The sequence below is a fragment of the Drosophila grimshawi genome, unplaced genomic scaffold, assembly GCF_018153295.1.
Source record: "Drosophila grimshawi isolate 15287-2541.00 unplaced genomic scaffold, ASM1815329v1 contig_1367, whole genome shotgun sequence".
Taxonomy (NCBI): domain Eukaryota; kingdom Metazoa; phylum Arthropoda; class Insecta; order Diptera; family Drosophilidae; genus Drosophila; species Drosophila grimshawi.
The window spans coordinates 563,883-577,650 of NW_025062889.1; the positions used below are offsets into that span (position 1 = coordinate 563,883).

At 36.5% G+C, this 13,768-nt stretch overlaps 1 protein-coding gene across 1 annotated transcript in view; it reads left to right on the forward strand.

Annotated features, from left to right (window-relative positions):
- Positions 1–625: 625 nt before the first annotated feature.
- Positions 626–13,768, forward strand: part of LOC6569052 (putative polypeptide N-acetylgalactosaminyltransferase 9) — a 77,455-nt gene continuing 64,312 nt past the window's right edge. Inside the window, exon 1 of the mRNA XM_032741169.2 lies at positions 626–1,297. The gene's annotated coding sequence lies outside the window, so the exon portion shown is untranslated. The remainder of the gene's footprint in view (positions 1,298–13,768) is intronic.

The following is a 13,768-nucleotide window of genomic DNA, read 5'->3' on the forward strand; positions in this document are numbered from 1 at the left end:
ACAATGAGGAATGCAAATCAGCCACGTGCAAAACTGCAACGTCAAGTGCTGCTCAGTTGCAACATGTTCGCAGCCGGCAACGAGCAAGTGCTGTATGACGTTCCATGTTGCGCCAGTGCTGAGCAGTAGCTGGCGAGCCCGGTTCGAGTTCGACTTGACAACAAGTGTTACACGTGTGGGGAGGGAGAGAGAGAGAGGCAGTCAAAGAGAAGATTTAGAGAGCGAAAGAGAGAGAGAGAGAGAGACACACAGAGAAGATAACAGCAAAAGTTATCAATTTCATTGGTTTTACTTTTATTTGATATATATATATATATATATATATATATGCAATTTTCTGCAAATTAATGCAATATATTAATTTACTGCAATATTATGAACCGATAGAATTTTTTTTTTTTTCACCGATACGAATTAATATATTTAGCCAATGCGGATTGGATTCGTCATGGGACATTTTAGCTGTAATACGGCGGAGTTTTTATCGCCGAATCGTATTTATCACATCGAACACCCACACATCGAACGTGTCGATGCAGCATGTTTGTGCTTGGCGTTGCCAACCATTGGTTTTAGCCGGCTAACTACTGCTGGCGCTACAAACCGCTTCATTACGTTTCATTTCAGTCTATTGTTGGCCGTTGAAACCGTTGGAAGTGTGGTGTGCTACACGCACTTTGCATTTCTTCGCCAAACTTCTTCGCTTTGCACGACATAACGGACAAAACTCTCACACGCACACAGGTGCAACTCTGTCTCTGCGTGTGTGTTTTTTTCGTGACGGGCGCGCGTTGCTGTGTGCGTGTGCAGTGTGTTTGTGTTAGTGCGAGCGCGTGAAAATACAACAACAACAACAACGAGAAGAAGAAGGAGAAGCACTAATCACAGTCAGCTGTGAAATTTGTGTGTTTTTGTGCATTTGTGTATGTGTGTTTGAAAATTAAATGCAAATTGTATATAAGAAATATAATCTAAGCATAAATTACCAATGAATAACGTATATATTAATATACAACATCAACGAGTTGAGCACATTTTCTGATAGATGTCAAATTAAAATTAAAAAAAAACGGTAGCGCGTTGTCAGTGTTGATTAATGTTAATGGATTTGAATTAGTTTTGTATTTATTTTTTTGTGTATAGTGCAAATCGCGACGCGATTACCGCAAGTTCCTTTCTGACAGCAAAATCAAAGCAGCGACGGCAGCAGCGACGGCAGCAGTGACGGCAGCAGCAACGCCAGTAGCGACAGCAGCAGCGGCATCGACGATAGCAGCAGCGGTGGAGTAAGGGAGAGGTAAGTCCAACTGCCACGCGACCAAAAGGAGCCAAGCAACAGACACACAGACAAACAGACATGTCTGATGCGCAACGAAACGGTTGACATAGAACCCAACAACAACAACAACACAGGCGGCACCTGCAGCTGTCATTTTTGTTGTTGTTGTCTGCTTCGCTTTGCTGTTTGCTCCGTTAACTCGCGCTGACATTTACAACACTGCAACACCCTCCCCACCCCCTCCACTGTCTGTCTATCTTCTTCTTCATTGCTTTGTTTTTTTTGGCGTTCATTGACATTTTGTTTTTGCTTTGCTTTTGGTTTTTGCTTGCAAATTTTACTGGGCGCTTCCTTGACTTTGTCTTGCCTTTGTTTTTGTTGGGTTTCTCTTTTGAACCGGCAACGCCGAACAAAAAATCAATAAATTCGCTTTGATTTTTTTTGTCTTGTTTTGTTTGGGTTTTTGCTTAGCAGCTGGTTGCGTTTGTTTTTTCCTTTTGTTTTGCTTTTGTTTTTACCATGGCAGCAGCAGCTACCCTTTTTAAATGCAACCCTGTCTACACCCCATCTTTTTCTTTCTCTTCCCCCGCTCTCTGCCTCTCTCTCTCTGCCTGTGCTTTGTTTTTGCCTGTTTGGTTTTGCGTGCTTTCGACAATTTTTGCCATTTTTTTTATTAATTAACACGAAGCGAATTTATAATAGAAATACTGTTAAGTGACCCACTTTTATAAGAGAGGTGCACCCTGCTGGTGCAGAGGGGGGAAATTAAGCTAGTTGCTGCTATAAAAATATTTATGTGATATTTCCGTTAGTAATCAAATAGAGTATGTTTTTATAATACGCTAATTAGGCTAGCTTTTTTTTATGAATCTGCATAGTTAAATTTGGCTTAAACTGGATTATGATCGGAGCAGGTTATGAATAGGGTTAAAATGGAGAGTTCATTGAATGTTTCTCAAAATTACATATATTTTTTTATAAAATGATAAAATTGATTCTATGTGGACATATTTTTATTGATAAAATATGTCATTTGACAAATTTAACTCTGTTTTGATTTGTGTGTATGTTTTTTTAAACAAATATTGATTTAAGAAGTGAGAGTAAAGTGTCTGTGTTGATATAGAAAGATAGAAAAAAAAATTGATATAGAAATGAGTAAAGCTCCAAGTTTTTGTTTATTTTCACAAATTGCGATTTTGTCAGTCTTGAAATTCGTTTGACTTTCGTTCTTCGCTTTTTGTGACGATTTGTTTGGTATTAATTAAAGCATGCTTTAAGTAAATACACTTGACTTGAGTACTCTGTGCAATTTTTAGTTCACTTTTCTTTTTGAGTTTTACCTTTTTACTATATTTCCTGTTCTCAGCCAAACTTTTTTTTGTTTGTATTTTAAGCCCCATTGAGTTTACTCTGCATACACATTTATTTTCGCGTTCTTTGTTAACCAAATTATTTTGAGTACCTCATAACTGGAATATTCTTTCAATTTCATTCTTTATGTATTGCTTTATTTCTCTTTTTACTCACGCTCAGTGCCTTTGGGGACTTTTGGCGCCCCTTCGAAATTTTGCATACCTTTTGTCTGATTTTCACTTGCTGCTGCTGCTGTTGCTGAAACCTGTCTAAACCTGGCCAATTCGTGTGCCAACAAGTAAAAGTGGCTTCGCCCATGACTTGATTTATGTCTCTATTTTTTCAACAGCAGCAGCAGCAGCAGCAGTTGTAGCTACTCTTTTATTAATTTTTAAATCTATTTCAAAATTAAGGGTATGATGAATAAGAATGAAGTAATGGCCCGGAAATGAAATGGTATTTAGTATTTGATATGAATAAGCATATTCGATATAGCCATGTCCATCTGTCTTTCTGTATAATCAAGCCCATCTCGGCGACTATAAAGAGATTGACTAGAGATTGACAAATTCAGAATATAAATAAATAATTAAATTAGAATATCAAAAATGAATATTGATTTTTTTTATTATTATATAAACAGATTATAAATAAACAAATGATCTTTTGTGCAGTAACATATTATTTCTCTACTGTAAAAAATGCAATATGATCGATTAACGTAGATTTTATCAACCCAAGCGTGTTTTCCTATGGAACAAAAGGTTGTTTTCAGCAAATCTTCCAACTTCTTTATATATACGTATATTTTTTACTGGGTACCTAGCTAGTCGAGCACTCTCGACTCGCTTTGTGCTGCAGTTAAAACTGCTCTTTCGTTAATAATTTTATCATATTTTATTTATTAATATTAACGTTCAACATTCGCTTAATTTTCGTACACATGAAAAACGGGTTCCATGCTTCTTGTCTAGGCTTCGAGTTCCGACGGGGTTTCCAATCTTTGGAGAAGGGGCGTGGGAGGGGATTAAGGGGCTTTCCGACGGGGTTTTGCTGCTCGCCTTTGGGTTTCGAGCTGATCATTAAGAAGGAGGCGGCAGCAATGCTAATTAAATTTAATTATAAATGTCGGCCAAAAGGCATAGAAGAAGTATAGGTGGATAAGGAGAGGGGAGGAGGGAGTGCTCTGCAGGGGGGTTGGTTGATCGGTCTATGTTAACGAGTAAAAGTTAAAGCTGTTGCCATTTATATTAATTTACATAGATTATTCACAGCGCTGTTATGAATCCATCTGCCCCTTCTCCTCCTGTGTGTGTGTGTGCGAGTGTGCGTGAAATGTAACTGCATTTTGCGTTAATCTCTCTGCATTCATTTAATACTTTGGCACGTTCCGAACAGCTGTTTAAAAGACAATCAGCAACAAACCAAAAATAAAAAACAGAACAAAATAATTTCAATTACAGCGATTCGAGTATTTTAACCATTTCTTGCATTTTCGCTTCTTCTTCACGTTTCGTAACACGATCAAGCGCAATTTTATTTAATTATGTTGACTTCTTCTTTGCTGCTCCTATAATCTAATGTTGTCCCCAAAAATTCTGAGCACGTCTCTGTTTCTCTCTCTCCCCTACTGTCTCTCTCTCTCTCTCTCTGTAACTGGCTTAGAGAAGCTCACTCGAGAATTTTAGCCCAACACACAAACTGCAACTGACACTAGTTTGATTTAAGAGTTGAGGTTGTATGTGCTGCAGAATGTGGCTTCAGTTACTGGGCACGTCTCAGTGTCCAGTTCCGATTGTAAGTTGTTTATGCAAAGCTTAACCCCCCTCAATCTCAACCTGATGTCCACTTTGTATTCTATTGTGCAAGAACCTTGCGTAACTTTAGAAGAGACAATTTCTTGGTGAGCAGGAGAAAGGTTTATTTTTTTGTGATTGTGTGGTGCAGTTTGTAATTGCTTAAGGGAGAGAAGAGAAAGTATATATTTATATTCCTGAACAGCAGCAATAGTAAAGTCGTTTAGCCAGCTAAGTCTGTTATCAAATTAAGATGCTGACCACTTTGAAAAATGTTTTCTTAACTTTGGCATGTCTATAAAAGTCTTTCTTTCTATCTGGATTTTTTTTCTTAGTTGTCTACTCAGCTTAACACTGCTCTACAAACGGGTGTGAACTAAATAGCTAAATAGTTGTTAAACAAACATTTCTGTTAAACTCTATTTTTCCATATCCGTTCAATAGTCGGTCTTGAGAGTGTCTTTTAACGAACCTAATAGATTTGTATTTAATTTTAACTAATGATACTTTCTATAATATATTTTATAAAACGTTACAATTGAATTTAAGGTTCAACTTGAATTAAAAAGACTTGTTTCGAAGCCAATTAGTCAACTTTCCCGCCCAACACTTAAAATATGTCGAGAGAGAAGAAATGAAGAAGCTCATCGTGTGCCTAATTGTGGTTTATATTATTTTCCGGTTTTTTTCTCCTATTTCTTTGAGTTGCCATCTTATCATTTCTACGACAGCAAATGATGGCAATTAATACTTAAATGGCCAACTCTTTTGGCCATAAATTGCCGCTCAGTGTCTTTTGTTTTTTGTGTGTGTGCGTTTTAATTATAAGTTGAGCACCAAATTAAATTGAGTCCAACTTAGATGCGGACGATGAGAAAATGTGTGAGAGAAGTGAGAAGGGCAGCGAGAAGAGCAGGGAAGAGCAGGGAAGAGCTGCCAGATGAGCAAGGAAGAGAAACGAGGGATGAGAAGGGCAGCGAGTAGAGCAGGGAAGAGAAGCTAAAAGTGCATATAAGATAACTGTGAAGATAAGAGAAGAGAAGAGAAGAAAGTGAGAAGAGCAGATATGAAAAAGCGAGAAGAGTAGAGAAGGCACGCGAGTAGAGCTGGTAAGAGAAGCGAGAAGAGCAGAGAAGTGAATAATGTTTGAGTTAGTAAACAAAGACGAAAGACAAAACACTGACCAAATGAAGCAAGTGGAAATCCCGAAAGCGGCTGCAGCTAATTGCCCAGATAAGGGGAAGCGGAAGAGGAAGGGGGCGTGTGTGTATATGTGTGTGTGTGACTGTGTGTGTGTGTGTGTGTGTGTGTGTGTGTGTGTGTGTGTGTATGTGTGTGTAGGTAGCAGAAGGATCTACAAATGCAATGACAAGACAAATGTTGCTACAACCTGCCACAAGCTACAAGTGAGCAACAAACAAACAAACAAACAGCATTACAACAAGAATTGGCAACATGCTGCGCTTACTTGTTGTTAATGTCAATTGTTGTTGGTGTTGTTGTTGGTTGTTGTTGCAAGAATTCGTTGGTTAACCAATTCGAAAGCAATTTCTGGTGCCCTCTTGTTGCAGCGGGTGGGCAGCCAAGAATAGCAAGAAGCGGCAGCAGAAGAAGAGGAAGATGTGAATGCTGCTGGTGGAGAGACACACAGATAGACAGATAGACAGACAGACAGACAGACAGACAAGAGGCATTTGCATTTGCATAACTAGCTGCCTGCGGGCACAAAATAGGCCTCCATTAAATGTTTGTATATATGTATAAATTTATATATATAATTTGGTAGATTGTACACTCGAAGAAAAGTGCAGTTTATGCTTAAATTAGTTTTAACTGGAAATTTTAGAGTTAAAGTAGGTTAAATGGAAGCTAAACATATTTGTAATTGATTAGTTTTGATTTGACTCGAAAACAGCAAAAATTTGATATACCTTATCCATATTTTAAATAAGTAATTAAACGATTTGGTTTCTCATTTAAGAACTTAAATTTCTTACCACATTTAGTTTAGTTTCAGGATGTTATCAGCTTAAATACTTTAACAGTATATTAATATAATAACAACAAGATTAGGAACTTAATTTTTTCAATTCAGTTAAGTTTTGCTTTGAGAGCTTGAGCAAATGATAAGCTAAATAGCTTACTACTTACGAGCGGAAGTGCTTTTCACAATGAAAACTATCTTTACTTTGCTTTGTATGCAAACGTTGCTTAGCTTTAGATGAGGTTTTGATTTTATTTTGCAAATGTTATTAAAAATTGAATATGAATTTTGATATCGCTTTTCAAGGATTTCTCCAAAAATGTTCTATTTTTCCGAGTGTATATATGTATGTGTCTATAATATATATAAACATGTGCATAGCTGTGTAAACGTTTAAGTAACATGTGTATATATGTATGTATGTGTATTTGCTGTCTGTTTGTTGTGTGCGTGTGTGTGTGTGTTTACAAGAGCCAAGTTCGTTTTGGGCTCAACGTTGGCTTAGAAGGCGAGTGAAGACGAGTTCATTGAATTCTTTGCTGCTTTATTCGCCAAACTCGTAAATTTTCAACCAAATACACATAAAATTCAAACCAAACTGGTTCCTGCAACAAACCACAAGAACAACAACCAACAGCAACAGCAACTACAACAACAACGAATTATAAGAGACCATCGGCATATAGTCTTTGACTCTCTTAAAAATTTTTTTTAGGGTTTTTTTTTTGGAGTCTGCACCATTTTTTTAATGGACCTTTTTTTTGGAATGCGGCAGTCATCTTCAAGCTTCGATTTCAGCTTCAACTGCAACTGCAACTGAAATTGAAACTTTTTACGTTTCTTTGGCATTACAAAGCGAAAAAAAAAACACTTTAAAAGTCGGCCAAGAGACATCATCAGCAACAAAGGAACACATCAAGTGCATAATACAGTCATTGCTCGCAATAAAGTACGTTTCACTTGGACAGCAAACTATAATTCAATTTATTGATTCAGTAAATTCAATGAAATCAAATGATGTGGGGTGAAAAATGTTGAAACTCTGCAAACTGAAATCAAATGATGAAAAATGTTAGAATAATATTCACAGTCGATTCTAATTGAAATCTATTGATTTTTATTGGTTTATTTTATATGACTAGAAATAGAAAACATTTAAAAATGGAAATAGAAATATGAAATAGTTCGATTACAGTTAAAAGGCTATTTATATTAAATCGGCTTATGGTTGCTTGCTGAATATATCAAAATCTTTAAATAATCGAAGGTATTTATTTATTTATAGTGTTATATTTTCTATGAATAAAAGTAGAAAATAAATTAAAAAAATACTATCAATTTTAAGAATCGAATTCTACGAAATACAAATACAAAATAATTAGCTAACATTTCTAATTACTCCTGCTTTCGCTCATATTGAGTGTGCACTGTAATTGTCAGGCTGCCTTTGAGCAGTGCAGTTTTCACTTTGGCTCTACGCCGGATTCGCTGCGGCTACTTTGATTAAGTAGCTCTACGTCTTTCCTATCTGCTGCTGTCGAAGTATGGTTTGTTTGTGTGTGAGTAGCTCTTCTTCTTCTTCTTCGTCATCTTCTTCATCTGCTTGTTGAGATTGCAGTTTTGTGGTGAAAGCGCAACGCATTTGGCTTATGGCCTATGTCCATAAACTGAACTCAACTCAACTCGACTCAACTCGACTCAACTCGACTCGAATCGACTCCAGTCGAACGACCCACATCCAGTTTTCGGATATGAGAACCAGCTGCACCTTATCAGATCTGTTATTAAGCGTTGGTCTTTTACCGTCTGTGTCACTAACACACACACACACACATACACACACACACACACTAAAACACAAACAGAGATAGACACACACAAAAGTGTCTCAAAGTAAGTAGCTCAAATATTTGGACAATTTCATTTACTAATTGAACCCATCAAGCATCAGCACGAGACTACGAGACTTGAGCTACGCCTAATCACTGTGTGGGCTCAAAACAAATATGGAAATCCAACAACAAAATCAACAACAACAACAATACACAAACACAGACAGACATTCAGACGAGACCGAGACGTAGTTGGATGTGTGTTCATAGGCCCAAAACAATGCCAAAAAAAATGTATTAAACAAAAGATGCGATAAGTATCTCGGTGGCTCAAGAAGACAGCTCAATTGTTGTGGCCAAGGAGGGACCATCATCATCGACGACTTCTCTTTCTGCTCTCTGCCCTTTTGCTACCTGTCAAACAGTCGATTTATAGACATACACTTGGCAAAAAATGTACGGAAACAAACAGTTTTGATGAGAGTTACAATTTGCTTAATGTTAGACTGCTTTGGTATAGGCAAAATAAGATTTTCACTTCATTTTCCACTTTAAAATGTTGTAATTTTTCATCCAGAACTTATTACTTGTAGCAAATGATCAAAACATCGTACCAGAATTTTGTGCTTGATCAAATTCTTACTATTTAGTTAGTTCGCGTGCTTTTTTGAGCAGTGTAAACCGCAAAGACAAAGTACAAATTTCTCATTTAAAGTTAATCAAACTTCCTTAATATAATTAAGTACAACTGTTCTCATTTTCCAGCGGTTGCTTGCTGAAATCAATTTGTTTACTTGTAGTAAGATATTTAGTGCTTATCTCAACTATTCAAATCTGCTTTTATAATCTTTAAACAGAACTAATCTAAATTACACTAGTTCTTTAAGTTATAAACAACCCAACACACGTTTTTTCGCTGAGTGTAGATTTATATAAATGTTTGCTTAGATTTAGCTAGCCATTAATCAAAAGTTGAAGATGTAAAAAGCCACGAATGAATTCTGTGGATTTTTTAGCGGAAATGAATTCGAGCTTTGAGCGAGCTTAACGTTAACTGTAATTACGCACGCAGTTATGAAAGCTACAAAAACAGATACAAATAGAGATAAAGACTAAGATTGAGATACATTCATAACTGATGACGCACAAACTCGTTGCACACGCCCAATTGCTGGCTGACCAACAGCAGCACAAGCACAAAAGCAGCAGCCGCATGATGACCTTGTAACTCAACTGTCAACTGTCAACAGTCAACAGTCAACGGCACACGCAGCAGGCAACAACAACAAACAACAAACAACAACAAACAGCAGCAACACCAACAAACAGCAACCACAAATCAATAGCTAGCCACAATTTATGGTACTTGGTATCGTTTGTTGGCCATAAATTGGAGCGCCTGGCACATGTCAAGCAGCCAAAAGCAGCTCTCCAAGCTTCAAGCACACAAGAATGTTGACCAAACGCGGCCAAAAGGGATATCGACTATATACGAATATGTATATATATAAATGCCTACATATATGCCTAGATATGCATGTCTATATGCCATACTTTAGAGTTGACCAGTTGACAAAAGTGCAAAACTATTTTTGTGCCTTGACATTTTGTATTTAATTAGACCTCAAAATTTGATTAATGCCAAACAAAAATTCTGCGTTTATTTTTAGTCTTGCAAAGGATATTGTAATTGCGTGTAATGTATTGAAGGAGATATCTCTAACCAGACAAAATATTATTATTTTTTATCAGCATTGCTTTACAAATCGTTGAACTCATTTTCGAGCTATCTATGTTTTTATCTAAGCATGTCAACTCTGTCTTTAAGCTGCGGAAGTTAATATATCGTAGCCAGTCGGATAAGACTGCCAGAGGAACGATCAGTTAGTTAACAGGACCAAACTCTGTTAATATGCATTTTAATACACCCTTAAACTTCGCGAAAGTAGAACACGTCGCATTCAATGAGACTATCGTTGGGTTTCTTAAAATTATTATGAAAATTTTTAATATACGCAAGTATATTTTGGCTTTTCATATTTAACTTGTTTTCGATTTAGTTAATTTGAGTATAAAAGTGTATTTCCATCTTTAGCATGCCCAAAGTATCCATTTTGGTTGCTTCTTATTAACTCTGGCATTATATTACCCATCACTTAGCTAAATATAGCGAACCTCGTTTATTTTCCACTTTCTTCATCACTTGCAGATCTTTATATACCAAAATATATATGCTGACTATTTCTACTCTACGTACTCTTAAAACTCCCCACTTGAAAATTAACTAACATCCATCAAATGCCACATTCACCCCATAAACTGGCACCTCAACGCTGCGTCTCTAATGTGTCTAATTGCATAGCACCAAATCTTATCTCGGAATGAGTCTTTAAATATTTGATATTCAACTCACGTCCAGTAAAAGAATCCACGTGTTGTGTTCCTAGTGTGAGATTAAAACAGCTCAAACATTGCGTGGACTTTAATGTTGAGAGTTGAGTTGTTTCTCGCATTTCCACTTGTTGCGATTGCCAGCGGGTGATAAGACACAGCAGTTGTAGGAGGAGGGGGGCTGGGCAGAGAGGGGGTGGTGGTGGAAGTGGAAGAGGAAGCGTCGGTGTTTCCCCTTCTTTCGTGTTGTGCTTTGGGTCAGTTTTGAGTGCTTCGCTTGGAGAGCTGTTTGGCTTGGCTGGACAGCAGCAGCGGGGTGTGCATAAAAAACGCTTATCGCATCGAATATTTTGTTTTTTTTTTAGTATTGCTTATGCGGCGGGGACTCATGAAAATTGAGGCAACAGCAAGTTGAAAGAGCTCGGCTGGGAGATACCCTGCAAAGAGCTGTTAAATATTGATAGTAGTTTGTTTAATATGAAACTAAATTGATTATAAAAATCTCTGTTCCTTATGTATGTATTCAATTTTTACTGTATATAAGATAGATCTTAAGAATAATATTTCTTATTGATATCGGTAATCGATTTATATCGATAAGATGAAATAAACTACAACTATGTTTGGCAAGCGAGAACTTATGTGCCAAAGTTTTATAGTCTCTGAGATGGGTTTGCTTATAAATGCAGACAGATTGAAATAGCTGAATCAATTTGATTGTTGAGGCTGATCAGGAATAAATATCCCGTATTAGGTCGAAAATGATTCTCTGTTCTTGTTAAATAATTTAAGCACAATTTTATCAAACGCTCTTTTACACATAACCATTCGACAACTCGACAAATACAAATTGTTGGTGCGATATCTAACAAAAGCACACACACATATATACATACTCACACACACACACACACACACAAGCTGAGCGACTTCCTTGTTTTATATATTTTGCTTGTACTTGTTTATTTATTCTTTTTTTGCTGGATAAGCTTAAGCATTGAATAACACAATGGGGCGGCAACCAGCAATAAGACGAAGCATCTTCACAAGTCATGAAATACGAGAGAGGAACTTCAGTTGAAGTTTAGATGTGTGTGCGGCGTTGCTTGCATTGTGTATGCGAAATTAGGTGATCTTGCTATCAGAGAGACACAGAAGCAGAAGCACAAGAAGAGAGCGAGAAGAAGAAGAAGCAGCACAAATTCTAAGGCTAAAGTTTCATTGTTTGTTCTCCATTGTTGTTGGTTTCTGTTGATTGTTGCGATAACCTCAACTTGTTAGTTAGAGTTAGTTAGTTTTGCTTGAAATAGTTGAAGTACCACTTGTGCATAAATTGCATAGTTTGCTTAATTGTCTATTTCTTTTCAATTGCTTTTTTTCTTTTCTCATTAATTGCAACTAGTTTTTTTTTTGTTGTAACTACAAAATAATAATTTATGAGTGCTACAGAAAAATAAAAATAAACATCTATGACGTGAACTAACCTTCAGTCACAAATCAACGTTGTCAGACAACCACAACAGCAACAACAACAAAGCAGAAGATTTAATAAGGCACTGTGTGCAAACCTGTTGCAATGCTTTTTGGTGCTCACTGTATGTGTGTGTGTGTGTGTGTGTGTGTGTTTTGCCCGCTTGACTAGTTGTGTGCTGTGCTTTTTCTCATTTTTTTTAGTCGTATTAAATATTTATAATAGCCATGCATAGCACTCTATGACTCTGACTTTATGACTCGCTGTGACTCTTAACATGGCTATAACTATGGCTATAACTATGGCTATATCTATGCTTATGCTTGTCTCTTGTTGTTTTTGCAGTTGGGCATTTTGTTGGCTTTAGCAATGAATGTGGTTATTAAACCGCAACCAAAGCAGCGTCAACTTGAACAGAGCTTAGGCAAATGCCAATGCGAGTATGGCATATATATATTTATATGTGTATATATAAATAGTGACATTTAGATGCAGCTTCTTTTTGAGCAAACACAAACACAAAGAAGATGCTATACACTCTCTCTCTCTCCAGAGACAACTGAAGGTTGTCATAAAGTCTTTGGAGGCGCTTACAAAAGTCATTTAACTAATGAAAGAACAAAAGTTTGCTGAGCAAAATTTATTACACTTTGCATATGAAAGTGGAGAATTACTTTGAGTCTGAACATGAGCACCCCAACCTAAAACAGAGCGAAATAAATTAATAAACGTCAACTGAACGAAATGCTTGCCTTAAATGGCCAACTAATTTATCACAATTAATGGTGTTAAGTATACAGCATAAAGCGCAAAGTATCTTTGTTATACATTCGCATATTTTTATATTTATTTTCATTTGTAGTATTTGTGAGACATTTTTGATATATACTTTGCTTTAAATTTAGGGAAAGCAACAAAGATACTAGGAGAATAAAACTTAAATCACAGTGTGAGCTAGAATGAATCTATGAGATACATTTAATTATATCTTTGGCTTAAGTTAAGTTAAATTTCGTAGAAGCAAATTATTTATGAGATATGATCTCTAGTTTTAGCTTAAAATGTAGCTCAAACTTATATGAGATATCTCTGTGATACATTTTCTAATGTATGAGATAATAACTTAAAAATATCACATAGAACGCAAAGCTTGTAGAACCGAAGTATCTATGAGATACATTCTTAGACCTATGCTTTCAAGGTAGTTCATACATCTCTGTGAATCATCTTTGAGATACATTTTGTATTGTAACACAGAACGTATAGCATGTAATTCTAAGTATCTATGAGATACAAACGCTAATCTTAAATGTAGTGTCCTCTTTGAGATACATTCACGTTACATTTCAAATGAAATTCACGCCTTGTTGCTAAAACCAATGTAAACAATGTAAAATGCCAAACAGCAGGCAACTTTCATGACACATTCATTATACCCTCTTTGAAAAAAGAAGTCGAAAAACTTCCAACGGCGAACAACGAATCGAGAAACGGCAAAAAAACGCGCATTGTTTGCGGCCTTCGGGCGTTAAACTTTGCCAAAGGCACCTTTTTTTCAAACAACAATTGTGGCAAATGTTGCATCATCATTAACACACACATTGTGTGTGTGTGTGTCGCTTTTGTTGTATGTGTGAGTGTGCATATGTGTGTGTGTGT